General features: G+C 31.4%; 1 long non-coding RNA gene across 1 annotated transcript; it reads right to left on the bottom strand.

Moving 5' to 3' along the window:
- Positions 1-997: 997 nt before the first annotated feature.
- Positions 998-7,351, bottom strand: LOC127718625 (uncharacterized). The gene is made up of 3 exons (XR_007989942.1): positions 7,270-7,351; positions 5,000-5,174; positions 998-1,205 (listed from the first exon to the last, which is right to left on the bottom strand). It is a non-coding gene; the product is annotated as an uncharacterized LOC127718625 (long non-coding RNA).
- Between the last annotated feature and the right edge of the window lie 1,993 nt (positions 7,352-9,344).

The raw sequence follows: 9,344 nt of genomic DNA, 5'->3' as shown, positions 1-9,344 counted from the left end.
TTTAACCATTACTGCTTAGTCCATTTTTGGTTATATACTTTTGGCGCGGTTCGGTTTTTCTACATCCCGCAATGATGTTATTGTGCTATGGTCATTTAAGTTATGATCGGGTAGCATACCTATGCTCAAACCAGATACTGTTTGTGTATGAATATCTGTAAAAGTCTGTATTTCAGTCCCATTCAATCTAGCTCGCCTTATTGCGTGGTTTGCGGTGTCAATTATACTGTAATACACCCACCTATTATATAAATGTTCAAATTAGTTAAATATTTTCATACGAGGTGCAAATCTATGTGTAGCACTTCATTTTTAAAATGCATATATATTTGATTTTTCGATCCAAATCCAAATTAAGTTCATACATTTGGGTTTTTCTATATACACAGAAGATAACATACATGTAGTATCTGTTCGGCTTTTGATTTTTCTTTCTCATTTGCATTGCCCGATGTTTTAGCATTGCCGTATCGTTTTGAGGAGGATATTTCCTTTAATATTTCACATTTCAACGCATTGTTATTCGTTCGAGGTGCTCTTTTTTTAGAAAACAAACTTCGAGATGTAAAAAAGTCTTTGCAAACATGTACGAGTCACAGAGCATACTTTGTGTTGTGTCAAAGAGAGAAACGACACAAATGTACAAGCAGTAACATAATTAACATACAACGCGGTTTGTTTGGACTTTTATCCTTGTCTAGATAACAAAAATGTATCATCATGTTAAAAAGAAAATCAATGTTGACAGCAATTTTAAGAAACCACATTTCTATTTTAACTATTATTTTCAAATGATGAGTCAAACATGGATACAAAATGTATGGTTTTTACGATGATGACACAATAAGCCTAGTTTTGTTGTTTCAAAAAAAATCAAAACTATACGTTCACTTTCATGGCCGAGAGATGTGTGAACAATGTAGCAGTATTTGGGTTTTTTTTTTCATTGTTTAAATCATAATTTTTGATATATTGGATAGACATAGACACACCTGTTAGTAACATCTAATGTTAAAGCAAACATTGGATCATCCTGTAATATTAACAATTGATTTGACCCATCCATATTACTCTGATAAAGCTTTCCCGTATATCGTTCTATCCAATACACATGGTGGTATACCGGGTCAATTGCTATACCTATAGGGTTATTTGCCATTGTGACATTTTCTGTCTGGTACGTATAGTTTGATGGATAATGAAATCTGATAAAAGAAAAGTACAAAACAAATTGTTATCATCAACTCATGTAACTTATTATTCGTATGTATCTAATATGAAGGAATACATTCCTTTCAACTAGAACAAATGAATTGTAATTTCAAAGCCGAAAATGCGCTAAACGTGTTTATATATATATTTATATATAACAACCCTATAGATCGCCGACAGAAAAAAACCATTACTCGATTAACAAAAGCTATGTTTTAATATAGCTGATCGAGTGGTTTAGTGGCTGAATACAGTCTAGGCGATGCTGCCACGATGTCACAGAAGCTGCAGTTTCCTCATGAGGGAAGAAAAAAAAGTTTTGCTGAAGTAAATTTGTAGAACGTAAGCGCTCTTTCATTGTATTTTAATAATTTTTGTAATTTAGATAAATGTATGAATATTGTGGATATTTGAATTTAACATGTTGAAATAAATTTAAAAATAAATAGATAAATATGTTCATCATAGATACCAGGACTAAAATTATATCCGCCAGATACGCGTTTCGTCTACAAAAGACTCGTCAGTAACCCTCGAATCAAACAAAGTTAAAAAGGCAAAACAAATTACGAAGCTGAAGAGCATAGTGGATCCAAAATGTTCATAGTTTTGCCAAATAGGGGTAAGGTCATTTCTTCCTGGTAAAAGGGTATATAAAACGCTTATTTCTAGAATACGACAAACTTCAAATTCAAGTACATGCGAAGCGGTTTGTGTTCGTATCGGCCGACAAAGAAGCCAGGAAAGTCGTGGTGGTATACCGTATACATGTAAAAGGAAGGTCTTAAGAAATAATTCTAAATTCTTCTACCTTGAGATGAAAAGAAAAATAACAAAAATACCAAACTGCAAGGAAAATTTAAAACGGAAAATCTCTTATGAAATTGCAAAATCAAAAGCTCACACAACAAATAAATGAAAAACATCTGTCATATTCCTGACTTGATATAGGCATTTTTTATGTAGAAAATGGTGGAATAACCTTGGTCTAAACCTCTAATTACTTGTAGAGATAGATATTTGAGCTGCACAGAGAGTCATAGAGTAAACAATCATATCATCACAACATCCCATCTGACCATTTTAAAGTCCCTACTATGTATTAGTTACCTGAACAACACAAACAATCCGTAAAATATAGTTTTATCACGGCTTTCAATAAGTGTACTACAACTTATCTTTTATTGCCTTTAAAATGTTTAACTAGTCCCTTAACATTATCATTGAAGTTTGTATTAAATTATATGGAAGTAGTGAAATGAATTTTTTTTTATTCGTAAAACATTATGTTGGTAGTTTAGATAAATAACGTACTTTTGATGGTTGTTTGAATTCGGTTGACAGGTTTTACTTTTCAACTCTTAACACTACACTTCCACACAACCTTATCAAACAAAAGTGTTCCTATTCAGTTAAATTGTCGTTGGATAATTTGATTGCAAATTCATCGGATGGAACTCATAAAAAGCCGTTTTCTCTAATAAAAAAAGCTGAAATATTGTTTCATATTTTTCATTGCAGTTTCTATAGCCGACCACATGGTATTGGTTTTTCTCATTGTTGAAGGCCGTACGGTTGCCTATAATTGCTTACAACCACTTCATTTGAACTTTGGTGGATAGTTGTTTCATTTGCAATCATACCACATCTCCTTATTTTTATATTGTTCCAGTACTGTTAACAATCACAGGTAACTTGATCATATTTTTTCGTTAGATAAGCAAGAATTTTCTTAATATACTACTGAAATTTACAAAAGATGAATTCACTTTAAACATATCAAAAATAGATTGTAATAGCCGTCTTTTCCTAGATTTAGATATGTCAGGTCTAAACGGGAAACTCATCACTTTTTTACTTCACAAAGGACTATTTTTCGTTTCCTATTTATAAATTTTCCTTTTTATTTAATGGTGATATTCCTTTTGCACCATGTTACGGTGTATATATACCAACTTGTTCGCTATGCCCGTGTCTGTAGTGAGGGTTTAGATTCTTATAAACGTAATTTGTGTATTACTAGTAAATTAGTGATTGAAGGATTTCGTTACCACACATTACTAAAAGATAAAAAAAAAAAATTGGTTTGGAAATTAGGCTGTAATACAAACAAGATAGCACATTATAATGTTCACTGGGATATTGTTTACTGAGCCAAACCGAACTAAATATCATTGTTATACACGTATGTACATTCACTGTTTTACAATCTATCGATGCCTATATTTTGGCATTGTACAAGGCCATTTTTTTGTTTAAAAGTTGATGACGTCTTTACACTAAATGTATTTGATGTTGTATATATGCCGATTGATAGTTTAGTCTTAGACACAAGTTATTTTATTAGTTGATATTGCTGTTGAACTAGTTTTAGTAACTGCGAGTACTACTTTGTGTCTTTTGTGTTTTTGTTAAGGTTTTTATGTGCTTTCTATCGATCTGGTGAGTTAAGCCATTTTCAACTGATTTGTATAGTTTGTTCATATGTTGTATTGTCACAACACTGTACCAGTGTACGGGAGGGTTAAGGGCCAGCAAACATTTTAAAGCACGCTTTGTTGGTGTCTATCACAAATCAAGAGACTGTTTTTTCGGAGAATTTGTTTGTTGCTGTATGTTATATTTGTTTTTCGTTTATTGTTTTGTTCATAAACCAGGCCGTTAGATTTCTTGTTTTGATTGTTTTATATTTGTCATTTCGGATCCTTTTATAGCGTGCTATACGCGATATATGATTTGCTAATTGTTGAAGGCTATATGGTGACCTACAGTCGTTAACTTCTATGTCATTTGGCATCTGTTGGAGAATTGTCTTATTGGCAATCATATCATATCTTGTTAATTCTATATTGTCTATCTTTGTCATGAAAACGTATTTCAATTTCGAAATTTTGATTCAGTTTCGGGGCTTATGAACATTCCTGATGTCTTATACATTTGGTAATTTCTTACCAAATTACAAATCCGCTGTTGTGTGATGCTTAATCACTTAACATATCTTACGAGCATATTTTATAGGATACACACAACGGGTGTCAAATGTTTGGCAGAGTCTGATTACTCTTTCGGAGCACATATGGTCATCTCCATTTTGTTGAGGTTCGTGTTCCTCAGTCTATAGTTATTTGTGTTTTGATATGTATACTATTTTTGTCTTTGGTAGTTTATTTTATGTTGCTACGGGGTTATCAGGTTGTCATCGACTAGAGAGTTTACTATATCTTCCGCCTATGTTTTTGTCCTTTAAAGGATTACTGGAGTAATAAGCAACGCAAACATATATTTTTAGACTTGGTTACTTGTATATAACCACAACCAACCTACCCTCATTTAAATAACGAAAATTTACAAAAAGGTATACGCCTTGAAAGCGTCAATATTTAAAGTTTCTTTACATATATGTGTTTGTTTATCGACATCTAGCACACATATATAATTTAAAAGGTGCTAGGTACAATTTGGAACTTGCAGAGAGGTGCCATACTGTGACTTTGAGTATACGGACAGCAACTGAACTGCTTTTATATCAAAGTTTATTTTGGGGGACATTAAATAATGCACTATATTAATTCTTGTCAGTCTAAAACCATAACAGTCGTTCTCATTACATACTGAGGTTTAATAGCTGTTGGTATGCATTTGAGAGAGGAAAAATGTCTTGAACAACATAAATATACATGTTAAATGAAAGGTGAACATTAATAAAAAAAAATCACTCAAACATATTAATATACTTATAAATGCATAATACGGATTTTAAAATGTAATTGAAAATAGTTGGACATACCTTAAAATGTCGTTTTTACTGTATCTTGGAAAATAAATGTATTCATTTTCATAATCATAATCCATAGAATTAATTTCACTTCCCAGATCGGTCAAAAGATGTGTGACGGCCCTAGTCTGCAAGTTTACTTCTTTAATCTTACCATAAGTTGAAACGATAAGCTTGAATTGTAGACCTGGAATGTGAATTAAAAGGGATTGAATACATTATTGTCAATTTTTACTTTTAAATTAATAACTTTTCAATCATTAGTAGCTTCATAACAGCATAACCTATTTTTTCCCTCAAAACTGTGAACTGATTTGTTTGTTTTGTACTCAATTATAATGTTCCCCGTCTCAATTTGCTATATGATATGCAGGCGCACTCTTCGATTAGGGTATATTTTTTACGAGTTCACATACGTGGGATATGTATGCATCGGTCAATTATGTCATTGTGATATGTCTTTCGTTTAATTAAAACAGACGAGTATTGACTTGAGAAGTTAACTGCTTTCATATTTGCTGCAAATCTTAGAAGCTGTGCACTAACCGTTATCAGAACATTTAAACATACAATTGAAAACAAAAGAGAAAATGACAAAGTGAACAAAGTAAATATTTCTATGCCAAACGCACGTAATTTTGTATCTTTTGCATGAATATTTATCGCTTGGCTGATGTTTAATTGACACTGTATCTAACACTATTTGATTTACCTAATTTAATTTATTTTTTTTTTAAATCTAATAGCCTGAACATAGTTATAGCTGTTTCTAAACATGCATCATAATAATGAAAGTTGCAGATGTCTAAAGAGAAATAAAATTTACTGCTTTGCCTTTTGCTGTAAATCTTAATTGTTGTGCATTACCCATAATCGGATCATGTACACATAAAAGGATACAACAGATACAGTTAAGTTTGTCTCATATCTTGACAAACATCTTGATATTAACAATGATGGTCGGTTGAAAGCACACTTTACGACAAAAGAGATCATTGCAGCTTCCCAATTCTGAACTTTCCTTTTCTATGTAACAACTTTTTAGCAGCTTCTGCATATGGAGTATAACGTCCCAGTTGATACAATATGTCAGGGGGGGGGGGGGGGGGGGCTTCCATTTCCTTTCATGATAGAGGGTTGTTGCTCACTAGGAAGGTATTAAACCAAGAGTTCCAAGTGCTGAAGTTGAAATCATCCTTTCGAAATTTTAAAAGACGCCTTCATGAGTTGATTGACTTTACAATACGCGAAAAAAGAACGGAATTGTAGTCACAACAATGGTAATGTATTCGTCGTATATGACGAGGTATATATTACAATTGTCGTAACTACAATTCCGTCCTTTTTGCACCGAATGTGACCTATCGAATTACAATTATAATTGCTCCTTGACCTATGTAGACATATATCCCAAAAATTAAAGATTAAATAAAGATATGCTGTCAAACTACCAACAAAATAACCACGGGCATTTGAAAAAGGAAATGAAAGACAAATGTACACAAAGGTAAAATATTGTTGATTTATTTCATGTTTTTACCTAACATATTTTTTAGGGGTAACTCATATACATTTTATAATTTATAGAGGAACATACAGAATATTGTTTAATTGTATTTGATAGCAGAAAAAAAAAACGAACTTACGGTGAACCCATATTTTTCTTTCAGTATTACGAAATTTATGAGAGCTATTTTAACTTTGTATTCATGCAATGCTACTTTATCTCTGTATGATTCATACACTATATATCGTTTGTTTCACAATATGTAGTTTGAAAACAACTAGATGACCCAATGTATTATCTTTATGTTGAGGAAAAAATCACAATATATACTACATTTTGGCAAAGTTTAAAAATTTTCGATCAGTGGTCGATTATACCCCCATACTACCTCAAGTAATTATTTAATAAATGAAAAATGTCAGAATATTTTAAAAAAAAATACGTTTGCAAGCACAACACGTATTAAAAGTAGAGAAACAACTAGATAAAGGAACAAAGTAATAAATAAATTAAACTGTATCTAAATAAACAAATAAACTTATCCAGTAAATAATATACACACTGTATAACTAGTTTTATTTTTTGCGTAAACTAGAAAATTTCGTATTCACTTTTTATGAAACACAAAATAAAAAGAAGTCTCGGTTATTTGTAATTCAATTGTATATCTGTTTGGGCTGGGTTTTTTTTTGTTGTTTTTTGTAGCTATTTTTGTGTGTTTAAATCGTTAAATTGAACTAGTTATATTTGTTTTAAAAACGTTTCCATTACTGACCTTGACCAATAAGGCAGAACAAAATCACCAATTCAGACAAAAACATCACCTTGCAATTCATGTTGATCTGATCTACAAAAACATATGTGTGTTCAATGTAACTCTTCAGCATGAAAAGTGGTATAATAAATAGATAAATGCAAACTTGATTTACATAATCCATACATATCTTAGTCTAGACGTCACAAGTGTACTTGATCCCCATTATTTTTCTTTTGTCATTTGATTCATTGTACATCTCGTAATGTTCATTATTTTACACTCAATTAAAATACTTTTTTTAGATTTAAATGGCAAAGAGAATTGCATTTGTAGAAAGTATAAGGTAAGAATACCGATTAAGTAATTCATAAGCAACACTGTTAGTGTTACAACTTTCCAATTTACTAGAAACGGCCCGAAGCACAGCATTATGCATCCAAACTGTTGTAGTAATATCAGATACGTATATTCTGATTCTGTAAGTCATAAATGATTTTTTTGTTGTTGTGCTAAAGACTCAAAACATATAAGATGTATCAATTTTTATTGTCAGGAATTGTGTGTTTGGAAATTTCCGAAATATTTAAACAAGGATAGTTCATGATGAATTCAACAAGAAATAATCAGAAAACAGTTATACCACTAATTCGTCGAACATAATAAACGTGAAAACGTATAAAGAAAAACACACACTGTGTAGTCATGAATTTTAAAATAATTTAAACACCTTAAACATGTAAAAAGTAAAATAACAATAATACCGAACTCCTAGGATAATTCTAAACGGTAAAATACTCTAAAAAATGGCAAAATCAAAAGCTAAACACATCAAACGAATGAAAAACAATTGCCATATTCCTGACTTGGTACAAACAAATCCTTATGTAGAAAATGGTAAATTAAACCTGGTTTTATAGCTAGCTAATCCTGTAACCTGTATGTCAGTCGCATAACATTCAATCATATTGACAACAATGTGTAAACAAAACAAACAAACATAATACATGTAATAGATAAAAATGTGGGTACTGCAGTCAACAGTGTGTAATAATCTTAATCATTATAAAACCAAACAACTATCTCAACAAAGAAAATCAAGATGAAATGTAGACACTCTGTAGACAAAGCACATAATCAAAAATGAAAGACAAGACTATAAAAAAATGGCCATAGTACAATAACACAATGGTAGGATGTATAAATACCGAGCCACGCCAAAAGGATATTACTATAAGTGGTCTAAACAGTAAAGGTTAGAAATATACAAAGACAATTAAACGAACACTATAACACGAATAAAAGATGCTAAACAACGTCGGTTCCGACACGTCAAGACCATGGTGTATTATTTGTGAAGATGATACGGAATATTTAGATAAAATATGAAAACAAAACGTTAAATACGTTCATGCGTCCGAATCACTTTCCTGGATTTACCTTCATCAGGAACGCAAAAAGTCGAATATTTCAAAGCCGAAAATGTATAAGAACCGAAATTGTTGAAGATCTATATGACAGAAAAATACCTAAAAAATTGCCATATCCATTTAAGGTCAACTTTGCCTGAGGGAGTTGAAACCTTATATAATTATTTATAATTTCAAAATAAATAAACAGAGACTTTTAGAAAAGTTTGCTATAAATTATGTCAGTACTACTGAGCTGATGATATCCTCGGGGACTAATAGTCCACCAGATAAGGTATAAGAAAATCGAGTTACAACTTTTTCATAATATGATATTAAAATGAAACAATCGAATCCTTTTCCTTTCAGTCAATACATATTCTTATCGACCCATTAAATAATTTTGACTTCGAACTGGGTCAACACACTTTCATTGGGTATGCATACAAATATGTATTTAGTGAAATATAAAATCTCAAAAAGTTGGATGTTGAAGTTGTTGTTATTTTTCTTTGAGTATATACAAATATGGATCGAAGAAAGGGTGAATATCAGAATTATCAATCGTAAAAGATTATTTCTCTGACGACGGATCCCGAGTTGAACAAAAATATAAGGGGTGACAATCTTGGATATGCAAGGCTTACAATGGTCACGTATGTTTAATTATACCAAACTAGCAATAAC

Source organism: Mytilus californianus, unplaced genomic scaffold (assembly GCF_021869535.1).
Source record: "Mytilus californianus isolate M0D057914Y unplaced genomic scaffold, xbMytCali1.0.p SCAF_10, whole genome shotgun sequence".
Taxonomy (NCBI): Eukaryota; Metazoa; Mollusca; class Bivalvia; order Mytilida; family Mytilidae; genus Mytilus; species Mytilus californianus.
Note: the sequence above shows the minus strand (reverse complement) of the source record. Positions and strands in the feature narration are given on the sequence as shown.